The sequence below is a fragment of the Schistocerca americana genome, chromosome 3 (genome assembly GCF_021461395.2).
Source record: "Schistocerca americana isolate TAMUIC-IGC-003095 chromosome 3, iqSchAmer2.1, whole genome shotgun sequence".
In the NCBI taxonomy this organism is placed as follows: Eukaryota; Metazoa; Arthropoda; class Insecta; order Orthoptera; family Acrididae; genus Schistocerca; species Schistocerca americana.
Genome location: NC_060121.1, coordinates 586,402,701 through 586,420,991, shown reverse-complemented (window position 1 = coordinate 586,420,991; position 18,291 = coordinate 586,402,701).

Sequence of the window (18,291 nt, the reverse complement as noted above, 5' to 3'; positions counted from 1 at the left end):
TTACTGTATCCATCTCTGTCGGGGTCTTTCTCTGTCTCTTCTCCCATGGCACTAGTAATTTCTTGCCTTTAAGGGAAGTCTCTCACTCTCCATTCTTTGTAGATGTTCGTTCCATTTTCTTCTGTAATCTCGAATTTTATCGTTGAGGCTAAAGATTTCCGGCACCTTTAAATAACCGGAACGTATCGGCTAAGAGAGAAAGAAAATCCCGGTCCTCCTAAAAGAGGGTTAATGGCTGGTAATCAACTCTCAGAAAAAACAGACCAAACGAGCCTCGAAAACAGTACACTTTCTTTTTTCGGAGTTTAAGTTCGACCGCGCATGAATTCTATTCCCGCTACACCTTTTCATGCTTTTATTCCACTAAACATTGTTAGATGTATCGCTGAACATGGGAACGCAAAAGCATTAGCAAGATACTCATCTACAAGATGGATTCACAAAACCTGCTATGACTCCTGATGCGATGATACGAAAACATCTCAACGTGATGGACAACTTAATTAAGTTATTGTACTATATATTAAGTAACTGTGGAACACTAACTTAGAATAATAATGAAGTGCATTCTCTAGTCCCTTCCTCTCTCCACTCTACATCTGCGTACAAGATCATACCTCATTTACTTACAGTCTGCAGATCATCACGACGCGCGCGCAGACGGTACTCTGTTTCAATTATAATCAAGTAACGTTTTTGGAAATTTGTGGCAGGTTCCTACGAGACCCAACTGCTGAGGTCATCGGTCCCTAGGTTTGCACACTACTTGATCTAGCTCACAGTAACTTACGTTAAGGACAACACGCACTCCCATGCCCAAGCGAGGACTCGAACCTCCGAGAGGGGGAGCCGTGCGAACCGTGCAAGGCGTCTAGGACCACGCGTCTCAAGTAGCTTCCCACTTGTTCTGCGGATAGGGCATGTCAGGATATTACCGTTTACTTACGTATTATTTGCCTCTGGCTGCCATTCCAAAAGCAGCCTATGTAAGGAAGTGAAATATTTTTCTACAAATTGCGTACGAGGTTTTTTTTTTTTCATTTTCTAATTAGATTCTCGCGAGGTACTATCCACCTTTCATGGGACGATCGATAGGTCGACCATAAGATCGCTTTTGTGACATACACAAGGGAAGCAAAGAAGTTAGTGATCGTTCATACTGCCGTTCTTTATGTTATTCAAAACACCCGTTGAGCAGTCCAGATATGTTTTTCACAAAATCGGTGGTACTTCAGACAGAGTGTACAAAGTCTTTGGAAAACAAACTGTAGTTTTTGGGTGTGCTAACAATGAACCGACGCGTGTCATTTGCTTTAGTTACAACCGAACCTATGTCATCATCATACTATGCGAATTCTTGCTTCCACGTGTGACATGACCAGTCATAGCCTGCTACTGCTGTGTGTTTTAGAACTGCGTAACTAAGCAGCCAGTCTTTGCCCTCATGCACACCGTCACGTTATCCCAGAGCTGCTTACTCTCAACACCAGACGGAACCGAAGTTCAAATTTGTTAAGGCTTTCGTGGCCACTTGTTGACAAATTACCTGTTGGCTTCCGTCTCGGGTTCTTCGGCCATCGTTTGTTTGATAATTTTTTTTTTTTCTCCAGCACGAGAGGCTGGAATTATCAAAGCTTCGCTCTCTAACGGTGAAGCTTTGACAATGTTAGCTACTCTGCTGGCGAAACGTCAGAAAAATTAACAAACGAACGTCGGCCGAAGAACCGACACAAGCCAACAGGGAACTGAAGTTCTCAAATCGGAGAATTAGACGAAGAAATAAACCAAGTTTTCGCTTTATTCTTTTCTATGGTTAATCAAATAATTTATCTTTTCTCAAAATGGTATAGCTGGCGAGGACGCTTTGAATTTTACGTGTATCGACGGAGCAAATGCTACACCGATTGACTCGAGAGCAAGACATCATCAACGGGCGCGGACGACGACGACACAGCACGCCCCCAGCTCCCTACTGCAGGAGTATTTAACGAGGCCTACAATTTACGGAGCACTGTAATCAGCGAGATAAGCCAGATGCCACAGGCCGTGCTTATTTTCTGGTCGACTGGACACCTGCTGTACTACACAGGCTATCCCCGCGTCGCGAACGCACAGGTTACCAGGGTCGGATCGGAACTACACGCTCATTCCTTGGCTCTGGCCTGTCCGCCCAGTTGTGCAGTATTATCGCTCACGGCAGCTCGTCTGTTAACCATTATAAGACGAGGCAGAGAAATATTTGACTATTAAGTCGGTTTTCGTAAATTTTTTCACTTGTAGTTACAAACAGGAAGCTAGACAATCTTATACATTCTACGCAAGACAGAGAATCTTTACGTTATTCACCCAGAATGTTATTTATTTCCCTAAATAGGTAGTACCGTCAGTCTCAGTAAATATAAAGTGACATGCAAGACAAAAAGAGTAATTTTCTGTCCAAAAAATAGAACTGTGGTCCTGTTAAGTATTTCTTTCTTTATACAGGAATGTCTAAATATCTAGCATTCTTCCTTGCTGTCGAAGCAGTCTGCTGTCAAATGTTATATCAATATCTTCCGAAATACTTAGAAGAAACTATGCCGCCACCTGATAATCGGCTAAACCTGATTACACTGAATGCTTATGAAATAAATACGCCCATAAAAAAACTTGCTGCTTGTTGCTGGTTTCTGTGTTTCAGTCTCCATGAACAATCACAGAGTTCGCCAGCATGAAAAGAATGAATCAGAGCTGAATAACGACTTTCCGTTATTTTTCCTTAAGGTGGCATTTACGGCAGTACTTTGTGCAATATCTCTCTCCCTCCCTCCCTCTCCCCCCTCTGCATACGCTCTTTATTGCTGGAAATCCCGTCTCTGTGAATAACGATGAGTACGTGATGTACGTGTACGTGTATGTGTATGTGTACATACATACTCCGCAACCCACGGTACAGTAGGTAGCGAAGGGTACCTTGTACCCAAACCAGTCATTTCCTTTCCTGTTCTGTTCGCGAGAAAAAGACGATTGTCTGTGTGCCTCCGTACGAGGCCTAATTTGTCGTATCTTCGTGGTCTTTGAGCGACATGTACGTTGTCGACAGTACAATCTTTCTGCCATCAGCTTCGAATGTCCGTTCTCTAAATTTTCTCAATAGTGTTCTTCGAAAAGGACGTCGCCTTCCCTCCAGAGATTACCATTTAAATTCCCGAAGCATCGCCATAATACTTGCGTCTTGTTCGAACCTACCGGTGAGAAATCTAGCAGCCCGCCTTGAGTTGTTTCGTTGTCTTCCTTCGATCTAACTTCGTACGGGATCCCAAACACTCTACCAGTACTCAGTAACAGGTCGCACTAGAGACCTATATGCGGTCTCCTTCACAGATGAACCACACTTTCCTAAAATTCTCTCAACAAATCGGAGCCGACTATTCGCCTTCCACGCTAAAATCCTTAAACGCTCGTTCCATTTCATACTGTTTTATAACGTCAAGCCCGGATATTCAAACGACGTGACGGTGTCAAGTAGGACACTGCTTTTGCTGTACTCGAAAATTAAGGATCTGTTTTTCCTTTTCATCTGTGTTAACTTACACCGTTCTACACTTAGAGTGAGCTGCCACTTACCACACGAAATAGAAATTTTGTCTAAGTAATCTTGTATACTCCCACAATCACTGAACTTCTAAAACTTCCCGTACACCACAGCGTCATCAGAAAAAAAATCGCAGATTGTTGTCCACCCTGTCCGTCAGATAATTGATGTATATAGAGAATAATAGCGGTACTAGCACATTTGCCTGGGGCATTCCATAAGGTACCCTTGTATCTGATGTACGCTCGCCGTACTGGGTTCTGTTACTTACGAAGTCTTCGAGCCACTCACATGTCTGGGAACATATTCCATACGATTCGTTAACAGCCTACAGTGTCGCACTGTGTCAATTTTCGGAAATCTAGAAATACGGAATCTGCCTTTGCCTTTCACTGACAGTTCGCAGTATGTCGTGTAAGGGAAGGACAAGCTGAGCTCCGCAGGAGCGATGCTTTCTAAAACCGCGAAGATTCGTGGACAGGGCGGTATCATCTGTTAAGCAATTGTTTTAGCGCGATATCGACTGTCTCGTCAGCGGTAACGGTAACGGTATTTATATTTCCTTAACGTGGTCACACAGCCATACGCACTGAGCGAGGTAGCGCAGTGGTTAGCACACTGGACTCGCATTCAGGAGGACGACGGTTCAATCTCGCGTCCGAACATCCTGATTTAGGTTTTTCGCTCCAGGCAAACGCCGGGACGGTTCCTTTGAAAGAACACGGTTCCTTCCTTTCCCGTCCTTCCCTAATCCGACGAGACCGATGACCTCGCTATTTGTTCTCTTCCCCCAAACAACCCAACCTAGTCACACGCATCTTTCGAAACATATGTAATTTTTCTGTAACAGCGTTCAATGAACCGATCTGATTGTTCCAAACTGTCCGAACTGTTGACTATGGCAACAGGAAACAAAAATTCGCTGTACACTGTAGTCTCTTATTCCCCATGGTTTCATATCACCACACATTGCTCCATTTGCTGGAAATGCCGCTCAAGAAAAATCCATTATCGGATTAGAATGCTTTAAATTATTTACTAAGTTATAAGCTTACTAAAACAGAAATAAATTCAGTAACATGGAGGTGGGGGGTGACCAGAACTGCCTGCGCGATAGTCTGTAGACAGCACGTCTGCCCCGCTTTGGAATACGCAGATATAGGTCGACCGACAGCAAGTGGCACAACGGCGGTGTTAATATGCATGTAGGCACTCCAGAGATGTTCGCCGAAAACTCAATCACAAGGGGCCAATGCAAATCTACTGATGAAATTGAAGAGCTCTCACAGAGTGGAATATTGCGTTCTCTCGCTGGCCTGATTAACTAACACCTGTTAACATGCAAAGTCGATAAATGGGGGTTAATAGCGACATCAGGTTTCCATTTTCTACTTCATAAATACCGGCCGAAGTTCAATCACGCTGCCGGACCCAACTCAGCAACACACTTTGAAGACCCCACTTAGTTCCCGCACACACGGTTCAAGACGGCGCCGTACGTTCGAGAAATTCGCTCATCCGACCTCTTGCTTCTTTCGCTCCTTTGTTCGTTCGTTCCTCCATTGCACTGGAAGTGAAACGGGCACTGGGGTATCTTCAGTCTCTTTGGAGCATAGCTGAAGGCCGGGGTGGGTTTTCTGAAAGGATCGCCGCCCGTTTCCTTGCCCCACTGAGCATGTACCGCATCTATAATGACGCTGTCGTAGATGGGGTTTAACCGCTAATCTTCACTCCTTTCTTCAGTAACAAAATAACCGAAAGGTGGACTGATTGCATCTAACTATTTTTCCTCCCATATGAGTGACGACGTGACGGTAGGAAGCATATCCATTCACAAGAACAAAATGTTAAATATGTAAAGACTCTGAGCTCATCACATGCAGACCTGTAACTGACGCCGAAAGTTGCAAACAACTTTACGTTCTTGGCACCTGCAGCTTTGAGTACACAACTTTTGGGATAAAAACAACTGTGCCTAATAACATACCCACACATTCCGAGAAAATTTCCTACGGAATTCTAATAAGATGTTATAAACAGCCTACAAAAAGTTGTTTGCTGTTTTCGTTCCACTAGACGCCGAAAGTGCTCTTATTTTATTAGTTCAATTTTTCAATGCATTTAGAACAGCAGGTTATTACACATTAGTTTTACTATGCAGAAGACAGCGTTGCTTTATATAATTATGAAGCACTGAAGCAGTAAAATAATGCCCGTCCATATTAAACACTGACAGATATTCCGAAGTTACTCCGAACTTCTTTATGTACAAGAAAAAAATGCAATGACAGAAAACGGTGGAACAGTTTTTATGAATGCTGAGTTGGAAATACTAATTACAGTTGACATTTACAATAACGCCACTACAACTGAAAACTATATATTCGATTAAATTTCAACCCAACAGGTTTCTTCCTAGACAACTAAAAGTCACATTCTTTTTCTTAACTTGTATTTAATATTTATATGTAAGTATTCAATATGTAAACAAGCTTCAGATGTAACGTCGACAAACAAAATTTGGCAACATACGTATATCTTGATGCACTAATTTGTCTTGGCATATTCTGTGGCCTGCTTGCGGAGAAAGTATAGTGTAATCCATCTGAAATGTTAGTGATCCGTGGGGCGTTTTCAGCTTCATTCCTTGCTGGGGCTAACCACATCGTCTTTTTATGTCCACTGTTTACACACTTGTTGAACACTTTTAACGCGTTGTTTATTGTAATTAACACAAGCGCAGTAGAAACAGGACGGCGGTCAAAAAGCTTGATTTGACTTCACTGTCTTGTTTCTACTGCGCAGTGGTGTAAATTACAATAAACAACGCGTTGTGTGTGTTCCTCACAAGGACGTAAATAGTATACAAAAAAAATCCGGTTAGCACCAGAAATGGGTGGTGCTGAATACGCCACAAGCCGACAGTAGTTTCAGATGAAGAGAGAGAGTGATTATTTAAGTTTTTATTGTATTAGCAATATACCAGCAAAACAAGTAAAGGATTGTTCATATGACTTATACTTCTCTTTCTCGACATGTAGGCCACAGCACATAAAAAATACTAACTACGGGCACTACTTTAAAATCTGTATATTTTATATTGCCATTTTTTGCCCGGTGGGGAGTTTGTAGCTGGAAACATGTTGTAATATTACACAATCTAAGCAAATCATCAAAACAATTGCTGAAACTTCCTGGCAGATTGAAACTGTGTGCGGACCGAGACTCGAACTCGGGACCTGCGCCTTTCACGGGAAAGTGCTCTAACGACTGAGTTACCCAAGCACGATTCGCGACCCGTCCTCACAGCTGTACTTGCGCCAGTACATCATCTCTTACCTTCCAGACTTCACAGAAGCTCTCCAGCAAAACTTGCAGGGCTTGCACTCCAAGTTTCGCAGGATAGCTTCTGTGAAGTCTGAAAGGTAGGAGATGAGACACTGGCGGAAATAAAGCCGTGTGGTCGGGTAGTGAATCGTGCTTAAGTAGCTCAGTCGTTAGAGCACTTGCCCGTGAAAGGCACAGGTCCCGATTTCGAGTCTCGGTGCAGCACACAATTTCAGTCTTCCAGATAGATCCATATCAGCGCACACTACGCTGCAGAGTGAAATTTTCTTTCTGAAAATAACTGCTACAGAAAAACACCGTTTATAATTATCTTTTATAGTTGGTCGTTGGCAACGCCAGCTTAGAAAAAGACTCATATTAGACCATTCTATTACTGCTTCTACTTTTCAACTGCTAGAGTGTCCTTACTTGGCGCTGTATTTGTCGCGGGACGCCGACAAGGCGCCCACAAGCACAGTCCGTGGACGAGAGAAAACTCACCGTCCGCGGGACTCTACGGCTGTATTTTCCGGAGCGTTAGCGGAGATCCCGCCGGCGCTTATCGCAGCGTTACAATGTAGAACAGCCCGCACCACTTTGCTGCCCTCGCCGCTGGCAGGTACAGGTTCACGCCGCGGACCGCCGCCATATCTGGCAACAGGACCACCCAGAGGGCTGCCCAATCCTCTGTCACTGCTCCGCGCTCGGAAGCATGCTCAGCGATTCTATACGGACCAACGGCCCAGCAACTACTGCCTTCACACTTGCGTATAAAGTGCGGAGTCACTCCCGCTCGTTTCTGTCACAGCGGAGGAAGATAAGGAACGAGCGTGGTGCAAGTACATGCTGTTTTATCATGCCTTTACTTTAATCCTTCGAGGCTCGCGGCATTCACTTACAGAATAAGTCCCAGATTCTCTTTTTTGTCTCTTTTACCGAAACTAGGGAGGACAGAGTACGTTTTAATACCACATAGAAAAAAACAAAGTTCCATAATTGCTGTTTTTGTTTGTTTGTATGTGCATATCTAGGGTATTGGTACATACCGAAAACCCCGCGCCACAGTATCATAACACGGCATTAGAGGAGCCAAAGCAAATTGGTCCTGCCCACTGATAAAGTGCGGGATATCGCGCGATAATTCATTATCCGCGTTTGAAGGGTAAGGATACTTTTGGCAAATCTTCTCCGCCAACGTTGATGGTCCCAGCTTCTCGCAGATCTGAGTACACGACACCACGTCCGCGAGAAGCTGGGACCATCAACGTTGACGGAGAAGATTTACCAACAGTAACAAAATTTAAGTCTCTCAATTCTGCAGTCTCTAGCGAAGGCCAGCATACAGACGAGATCAGCCCATGGACGCAGGCAGCCCAGAGGAAGTGGCGAACGTCAACTGGCATCCCCCAATCGTCGAATTAAGGATCGCCTGAAAAAGATCTACCGGACTGTCATCCGTCCTGTTGCTTTCTAAGGCACAAAGTGTTGGTCAGCTAAAAAAAGAGGCAGAACGGCGACTGGGGGTCAATGAGACTAGGATGCTTAGATGGACAGGTGGCGTCACTCGACTGGATCACGTCTAGAATAACACTACCAGGAAACTTTTCGGGGTCGCACTGATCAAGAACAAAACGAGAAAAAGCCGTTTGCGATGGTTTCGACACTTGCTGCGCGCAGAGGACGATATCTTTGCAAAGGCAGCATACATAGTGGAAGTCATGGGAAAAAGACCCAAGGGACGACCAAGGCAGACGAGGGGCCCACACTCTGCACAAGAACATGAAGGCTCTAAATCACCCAAACATGGTCCACGATCGAACAAAATGGAGACAGCGAATTCACTCAGCGAAACTTGCCACCAGGCGGAACAAACTCTAAAGAAAAAGAAGCCAGGGAACAACACTGTAGCAATCTGTGCCGAGTTCGTGCAGGCGTACGGTAACAATTCGCCATCACATGGAACGGTGGTTAAGTGCCGAGGATGCTTTCAGTATAGTCGAACACATGAAGAGGCAGGAGTCGGAAGAGAAATGGAGGTACTGGACAGCTCGTAGATAGGCGTACTGCAAAGAAGGCGATGGCGTATAAAATGAAAATGTCAGACAAGCAGTTTTCAATATCCTCCCCATTCTGAAAATGATAAAGGTTTGTGCATCTTGACGTTTTAGCGGCGTAATAATTCATTCGTTAAATTTCGGGAGTACAGCAGCATAAAGTCTATTTTTTTCTTTTTCTAATATTTCGGCCGCATGTCTTCCGACCATATTGAGAGTGAGCCGACTGAAGCTACAAACTGCTCGAACAATCCAGGAGAGATGCATGTAACACCGTAGACACAGCCGAATCTAACAGCCCAATAAACAAGCTGTCGCACAGCGCCCAGTCGATACCTGTCACTCTATGTGTAATGAGAAAATTTCGACATTCTAGCTTCGAATCCGTCTTTTTCGGACTCGGTGGTGAAAGAATCAGCTGCAATTCGTTAGGCGAAGGCTTTAATTACGAAAGATATATTTTTCAAACAAACAAAAGTCCGCCATGTTAATTGCCCCAACCGTTAGCTTCTGGTCAAAGTGTTCTGTTACTTGCTCCCACAAAAACTGGTCAGTTGAGCGCGTAAATCATTTGAAATTGTTTTTCTAAGATCCTTTTGATTTGTTAGAAGTTAGCATACATGGTGTCCCAGGAGGAACGGTCAATATAGAGGGATATGAGAAAGCTGTAACTACTTGTTCAGCAGAAGACATGCTTTCAACAACAGCGAATAAGAGCAAGGGTTTGCAGCTCTTATGGTATGCACTCTAGAGCCCACGTTTACACGATTTTTTTGCTTCAAATGATTGTTCTTGCCATATTCCTGAATGTTGACATTCCTCCTGGGATTTGTAGTATAGGTACAGTTACACCAACAGTAGCTGAACTTGTCTCTCTGTCGTTTGAAGCAGCATAAGAGGAATTACGGTTAATCTTAGTATGATATAGCCCTATCTGCTTACTGCATACAACCAGGACGCCATCACTTGGCTGTGTTTACATCGCAACAGCCGAGACAGGCCGCTTTGCGTTTCAATTTTAGCATATTTCTGGAAGGCTTTGCTGAAAAGTTTCTGCATCAACATTAACCACCGTTACATTACTGTGCTCCTCTGTTCAAGATCTTACAAATTCCGTTAAAACATTTCTTTTAGAGTTAATTTTTACTTCAATCTTTCTGCCTATACAAATGTCAAGTGAACTAAACAAGGGTCAAGCGTCAAAAGTACGTGCTCTCTGCATTACCATCTGCCGGAAAATTTGTATCCATATACTGAGTGGTTTTTGTGTGTGTGTGTGTGTGTGTGTGTGTGTGTGTGTGTGTGTGTGAGAGAGAGAGAGAGAGAGAGAGAGAGAGAGAGAGGGGGGGGGGGTGGAGAAAAGCGACAGGCAAGAGATGAAATTCTTGGAAGCGATCTAGCATCCCAAGAGCCTTATGCAGCAGTGGTAGCCTCGAGATCTGTTCCTTAAGGCGTTAGTTCGTTCCCTCCCTTTCCCATACCGCGCCCAGTCGCTACTATGCCAGCAGCTGCGTATACGCACGACGACCTCGGCCTGCCTTAAGTAGTACGCAAGCGACTGCCTGCACTCGTCACATGCGGTAAGGCTGACTGAACAGGCGCATGTAAGGTCGCTACAGTGTATACGCGCACTGAAGTAGGTCTAACGATGAGTCTCTCAACCAACTTTATCGACGGAGCTCCAGCTCTTAAGGTCGATCACCCTTTTTTGATCGCTGCACCATCTGTTTCTCCGTTTTTGTTTGCTTGCATAGGAGACTCTAGATCGCGGTCAACAGTGTCTTTCCTAGTGTCAATTCCTCCGAACGAGGTTCGCTGGTTTCATGATGGGCAAATTTATTTTACAGAACAACGCCGGCGTCATCAGATGCAGTAGCTGAACCTTGGGTTGGACTCGTCTAAGTGCTTAAAACCACCTGCTCTTGATCTGACCAGGATGGCGTTCTTACAGACTGCATGACCGGACAGGATTTTACAGCCTGGTCCTCCCATCTCAGCTACGCACCTCCCTCAATCTACTGCTCCGAGTAGATGTATTCGGCAAGGCGTCAGTAAGGACATTCTTTTCTGCCTGTGATTCCAACCATGTCGTCAGAAAAGTGATTCGTTCACGTTCTTCAGGAAGTAAGAAATTTCTTTAGAGAATGATCTTGATATTCTCCTAAAGAGTTTTGATGGAACCACCGGCATTTAAGTCCGAATGTCTGGATCGGAACATGAATCAGAAACTTCCCGAAACTACTCTCTCACGGTAGTGTTCAACGTAATTAAAGCACGCTCAGAAACGAACTGGAACATGACACGACAAGTGGTCCTCAACGCAATTTGCGACCGCAGCGCTCCGCTCTCCAGCGACAGTTGTCACCTGTTACTCGGAGCTGTGCGCAAAATAACTACGTTAGTTCTGCCAGCGATCGCCGAGGATGAGCGGTGAAAATCGGCAAGATCGACTGAACAATAAGTTCTTACAAGTAATTAAAAATTATTTTTAATTGAAAGGTTTTAAAGACGATAGCCGCATTTGGGCACTGAAATGTATCAGTGGTAACAGGTGGAAATTTGTGCTGGACCGCGACAAGAACACACATTTCGCGTTTAACGCGAGCAGTCGCCTTGACCGCTTCGGCCATCTGAGCCAGCTTCCCTTCCGGCGCAACTCGCAGTCTATTCCGTCCTTCATGTGTTAATTTTGCTTCCGAGGTACCGGAATTGTCACACTTCGTCCTCTCTGCGGTTCCAAATTTTTATGTTAACGTCATTTCTATCTCATTTCTGTTACTCCCTAATACTTGCGTCTTTCTTCGGTTTACGCCCAGTCCATATTATGTACTGATTAAACTATTCATTTCCTGCAGTTGTTCGTCGCTTTTACTGAAGATGCCAACGTCATCAGCGAATCTTGTCACTGATGTCCTTCCACACTGAATTTTAATCGCAACTTTGAACGTTTCTTTTATTTCCGTCATTCCTCCTTTGAAGTACAGATTGAACGATGTGTGTGGATAACTGTATCTCTGTCTTACACCCTTTTTAATACGAGCACTTTGTCCTTGCTCTTCCATTTCATTTTTACCTGTTGGTTCTTGCAAATATTTTATATTGTACGTATTTCCCAAAAAGTTAGTCTTATTTTCTTGATAATTTCGAACACCTTGCACCATTTTAGAGTATGGAACGCTTTTCCAGGTCGACAAATGCTAGGGAGGTGTCTCGATTTTTCTTAAACCTTAATTCCATTATCGAGGGCAACGTCAGAACTAGCTGTCTGGTGCCTTCGCCATTCCTAAAGCTGAACTGACGGTCACGTAACAGATGACTCGCTCGCCAAGCAGTAAGTGGTGTGGTAAGCGAAACGTGCGCCGGTCGCGGCCGGCGTGACCCATAGGCATGCGCGGCAGGGCAGTCAGGTGTGATGCGTCCGCCTCGGAGCCGCGCAGGCCGTTCTGGCAGTGGGCTGCACTCTTGAGGCGAGGGGCGCTGCCGGGCAGCAGGGCCCCACGTCACGGCGCGGATTAACACCAGGCCAGCTGAGGGCTGCAGGACCGCATGGAAGGGATTCCGATGCACGAGGTCGAGCGCCTCACTTACTGCTACAAATCCCATTCCTCAGATGTGATCTACTGTTCTGAGAACGCATCGTGTAAAATCTCTATATAAAAAGAAGGCAATGTCCCGACTCACTGACTCATCATGACCCAGCCAAAATCGCTAAGCATATAAACTTGAAATTTGGAGAGGGAGCGGAGCTTATACTGTAGGCACCATTAGAGAAGGCATTGTTCGAAATTACCCTGCTAAGAGGGTGAATTAAGAAATGAAAGGCTTTTTGAAAATATGTCGCCATTAACGGAATTTTGTAGCTGGACCCACGAAAGTTGGTATTTGGTTTCTGGGTCAAAAATTAAGAAGTATGTGTTGCAAAATTTTTGAAGCTCAAACGGGGTAAAATAGTGAGTGAAAGGTTTTTTTTTTTTTTAAATGAATCGTTATTAAACCAACTACTAAAGCATTTTTAAAGATACGTCTAAAAAAATTTGTATTTGACTTTTCGGCCGAAAAAAATTGTTTTAGTGTTTTTGGAAATTTAACCCACTAAGGGTGTGAAGCAGGGGATGAAAAATATTCATTTATATTAAAATAATTTTACAACTGGACCTGTGAGAATTGGTGTTTAACTTTTCGGGTTCATATAAAGAAATAGATGTTAGGGAATGAAAGTATCTATGGAAATACTCCACAGGAAAGCAGAAGGCATCACGAACAAAAACTTTCGACTTCAGCTACTAGAATCGCATTTTGGTCAGAAATACATTCGGAAAAAAATCATGCTTCTGTGGCCTTAATTAGCGTGAAAATTTTAGAAGGTGTTGCAACTTGTGAGCTACTTAAAAATTCGATTAAAGATTCAGTCCACAAGAACAAAGCAGCGGGCGCTAAACTAGTAACAAATTAAAAAATAGGCGAATACTGATCTGTGAAATGTGCCCTCATGACCCGCTCAAGCGCCGACAAAGCTTATAACATCCAAAACGACCGCTTGCCTCCTAATTAAAGGTATGTCATGTGTTTAACGCCACCTTCCTTTATTTTTCAAGCACCGCGGAAGAGAACGACTGTTTTCTCTGGAACTATAGCTGGATGGCAATTGCCTACGGGGAAAGAGCGTTCGACGGTGTAAAATGGTGCAAAATGTTCAAAATTCTAACAAAAGCACGTGTAAACTGCAGGAAAACAAGGGTAGTGTGCAAGACGCATAAGAACAAACAGGAAACAATGAAACTAGATCTAGAACAAACTGTTTGGATTAAAAAGCGTTTACGACGGGATACTTTTTTTTTTTTTTTTGCCCTACTGTTCAATCTATACAGTAAGCAATGACGTTAATAAAAGAAAGATTAAGTAGTGGGATTTAAAGTCAGGGTGACGTTATTCAATGATAAGGTTAGCTAATGACATTGCTTTTCTCAGTGAAAGCGAAGAAGAATTCCAGAATATGCTGAATGAATGAACAGTCTAAGGAGTAAAGAATTTGGAGAGACAGTAAATCGCAGAACGACCCAAAGTAATAAAAAGTAGCAAAAATGAGAACAGCGAGAACCTTAACATCAAAATGGTTATCATGAAGCAGACGAAGTGAAGTGATTCTACTACCGTGGAAGCAAAATAACACATGACAGACGAACGAGGACGACATAAAAAAGCGGACTAGTACAGACAGCAAAGACGGCTTCCTAGTCAAGAGGATCCTGCCTTAATCTGAGGAATACATTTCTGAGAATGTACATTTCGAGCAGCGCATTTTATGGTAGTGAATCATGGAATGTGGGAAAACATGAATAGAAGAGGATTGATGAGTGTGCCATGTGATCATATATGAGGATGCTGAAAACTGGGTGGACTGCTAAGATAAGAAATGAGGAGATTCTCCGCAGAATCCGACAAGAAGCAGCGACAGGATGATAGAACACGTGTTAAGACATCAGGGAATACCTTACGTGGTAGCAAACGGAGCTGAAGAGGCTAAAAACTGCAAGGAAATACTCAGCACTTAACTACCGTGATGGTCGGTGATTCATATGATCGCCTGGTACTATTTCTGCAGCGCTTCAAAGCGGCCACTATGCCTTTAAGGGGAGGGGCGGGGGGGGGGGGGGGGGAGGGGTGGCGTGAATAATATAACGTTTTGTCTGGTGAGCAAATATACAAACTAGTAACAGATTACAACAGAGCGTCATGGTAACACGTACCAGATGTAAATCTTCCAGATTCATGTAGGAAACAAAAAAACCGTAAAGGAGAGTTTCAAATACACTAATATATTCTGTAGTGATACTGTGATTTAATCTTCTGGTTATACGACAGCTTCCAACAGGTGTAGATTAAGCAATACAGCACTAACCCATTACAGTCAATGATATGACGAAGAAGCTCTTCGTAGGAATAGACGCAGTTTTCTGTGCAGATTAGAATTTCTTCAATAGAACACGACTATTATGTTGTATTGTCTGATGCGAGGACAGCAGTAAAGAAAATTGGTGTTTCAGGTTTCTTGCCCTTTTACACAAGGTGACTTGCTGCTACACGGAAAGAATGTGATTTGTGTTATCTGTTGCTGAGTCGCATGAACAGGTTGGGTAAGGATGGTTGGTTTGTGGGGCGCTCAACTGTGCGATCTTCAGCTCCCGTACAAAGTCCCAGTTCTTACACGTTCCAATTTTTCACGGTCCAATCGAGCCACTGTCACAAATGATGATGATGATGATGATGATGATGATGATGATGATGATGATGATGAAATGATGAGGACAACACAAACACCCAATTCTCGGGCAGAGAAAATCCCCAACCCGGCCGGGAATCGAACCCGGAACAGGTTGGGGAGTCTTCAATTTGTTCTCTGAAGGTGAGGGGGGAAGCTTTCATGATGGCCGCAAGCCTGGTTGTGAGAAACTTCCAAGAGATGAACTTTTACACTGACTTGCCGAGATGACAACCCCAACCACACCCACGGCAAATTTTTACATTGGGGTCTTTTTTCTACAGCTGTTAGGACCGGATCTTAAAAAAATGCGCACTACCATTGAATGGTGCCGTCACAATGACAGATGTATGTCGGTACAACAGTTTCCCTAACCAATCTGCAATGATGACCGCCTTCCGTGCGTTGAACCGTGCCGGGATGGTATTCCGCATCGACTCACTTTAGGTGAGGCGCTGTCCTTCAAATGAGTACTACTTCACGCGTGTCCAATAACGGCTATACGCAGCGTGGGAAAACTTCTCTTCCGTGAATCCTATTGTCGCTTGACACACTGTCGGCCGCTGATGTCAAGCGAAGCACCATCTGAAGACAGCATGCCTCTCAGTTTGTCTTTCCAGTGTGACAGAATGCGTTCTCGTACTGACTATTGTTCGTAACTCCAACAAACTAAACGCCAAAACAGACTTTCTGCCCTAAAAACTACAACGAAGAGCATCTAAGTGCGTATGTGTACACGAATTACAATGGTTGACAAACAAAACTGAAGTACCCAGAAAGGGAGTAGGAAACGAATGCATCTTCACTGGCTGAGAGCGTATGTAAACAAGTTGTCACTATGAGACCATGTATCAGTACGATACTGTACCCCCTCCAGCACTGATTTGGTTGGAAAGCGTGTCAAAGCTATTTTATGCCGTCCTGAAGGATACTGCCCACAACTGTTCTAACTGATCCTTGATTTCCTGGATACTGGCACTGGTGCGGAGTTGACGTCCGAGCTGGTCCCACACGTTCTATCTGGGATGTTACTGGCCACAAGAGTACCTCAAGATTACGCAGACACACGTAGCGTGTGTGGATGAGCATTGCCCTATTAAAAAATGACACCACGGTACTGTCGCATTAGAGATAACCCACGAGGACGCAGGGTGTCTGTGGCGTACCGTTGTGTGGTCATCAGTTCCCTCAATCATTACCAGCAGTCACCATGAGTCATGCCTGATGGCTCTCCACACCGTTGACACCAGGCTTAACACCGCTGAGACTCTCCAAAACACTGGAAAATGGGATCTCATTCCAGGTCGCCGCCATAGGGTAGTGCTGAAATGTGATTCATCGTTGAACACAGTGCGATGCCAGACATCACAGCAGATCACGCTTCCCAGCCATGGCGTTTGTGTCGTAATGTTAACGACAGTCTACGAATGGGATGGTAATTCGCTAGTCCAGCTGCCGCTAGTTCCCGAATGATGGTATGGCGTGACATAGAATCTTGCAGGGAGTCCATAACTTGTTCTTGTACGGCAGATGTAGATACGAACGGGTTACGATGTGTTTGGTGCACAATACGGCTATCCTCCCTTTTGGTGATCAAATGTGGTCGACTGGAACCTCGAGGACGAGTATGGCTGCCCTCACGTTCCCATACAGTCCAACATTGGGCCACTGTCACATTCGAATGACCTACAAATCTGGATACTGCACAATTCGACTAGGCGACCAAATCGAAACCCACAATGAGGCCCCTTTCAAACTCTGTCTCAAACGAATACTTGGCGTCTCCGTGTCCTTCACAGCGATCACTCAACTTCTGAACCTGTTCACGACTCATATATACCCTAACAGGCCTGGTAACAACACTCAACACGAACAACACTTCCTCAGAGAACTGTAACTCTAATCACTATTGGATGTGCATGACTGCCGGAAAGCCATTTGTTACAGGGAAACGTTGGAACAGATTTCTTCGCTGGTTACAGTACGACTCTTAACACTGGGATGCAACCATCTCTGGAATTAACAGAAAGTAGGTGCACCGCTATTAAGTGTCTCAGCCGCCACCACCAATTACGAAAAATTTTGATATAAATTCCTTTTATTTACAGCCCCAATGGAGAGAGGGCATAAGAATCTCTCACAGAAAGTGACGTGGCCGACACCTCTGAGGGAGAAGGTGTATTTCATCCGCAACTCTCCTAGTTTAAATGGCCGGCTTGGCGTCGTATTCAATTGTTCCTGACATGCATCTCCTCCTACAATACCGAAGTCTGATTAATGAAAAACCGTTTTCTTAACATAATTTTCTAGCGATGCGGTGTTTACCAACGTAATGAAGAACGCGTTCTAGTACCCAGTTTCCTCACTTTACGACGAGCGTAGACACATCAGCAGACAAGGGCATGCCGTTTCAATCGCGGAGAGGGACGCAACGGCTCGTACAATACTGCGCAGTGGGAGTGGCGAGCGACCTCGAGCACTTTTTTGTTCGGTGACATCGGCAGACGAGTTGGCGGACCTGCGGAACAGCTGCCACACTGAAAGGCAGCCGCCGAGTTTCTGTCAACACACCAAAACTTCCACATAGTCTGGCACAGATTTCTAGTGGTAGCTACACTAACGGCACCTCATACCATCTTCTCCAGCCTTCGCAATGCCCACTGTTCACAACATAATGCCAGTGAGTAGCGGGTAAGTACTGTCGCAGGTTACATGGTGAGATTTCGGTGAAATAATTAAAAATTACATAACGCTGTTCTATCAAGATCAAATACTGCTCTTTTATCGCCAGCTTCGAGTGGAATTGCTCTTTCGTCAATCTGCAAGGCGTCTTCTGCTGCACGACTTTGCATGTGGATAAAATATTGATAGCCAACAAGATAAATTTTGAGTTCGGATACAATTTGTCTTTCGCACCTCAACACACAATAATTCGACACTTCAGTGTAAGCTATGCATCTTTTCTTTCCTACGGTGGTAAACGGAATATGAAATTAAAGAAGGTACAGCTGCCCTCAACCCAAACATGGTTTTATCGCCACAGCGCACGATGTAAGCCTTGATTCTGTGGGCGGCAG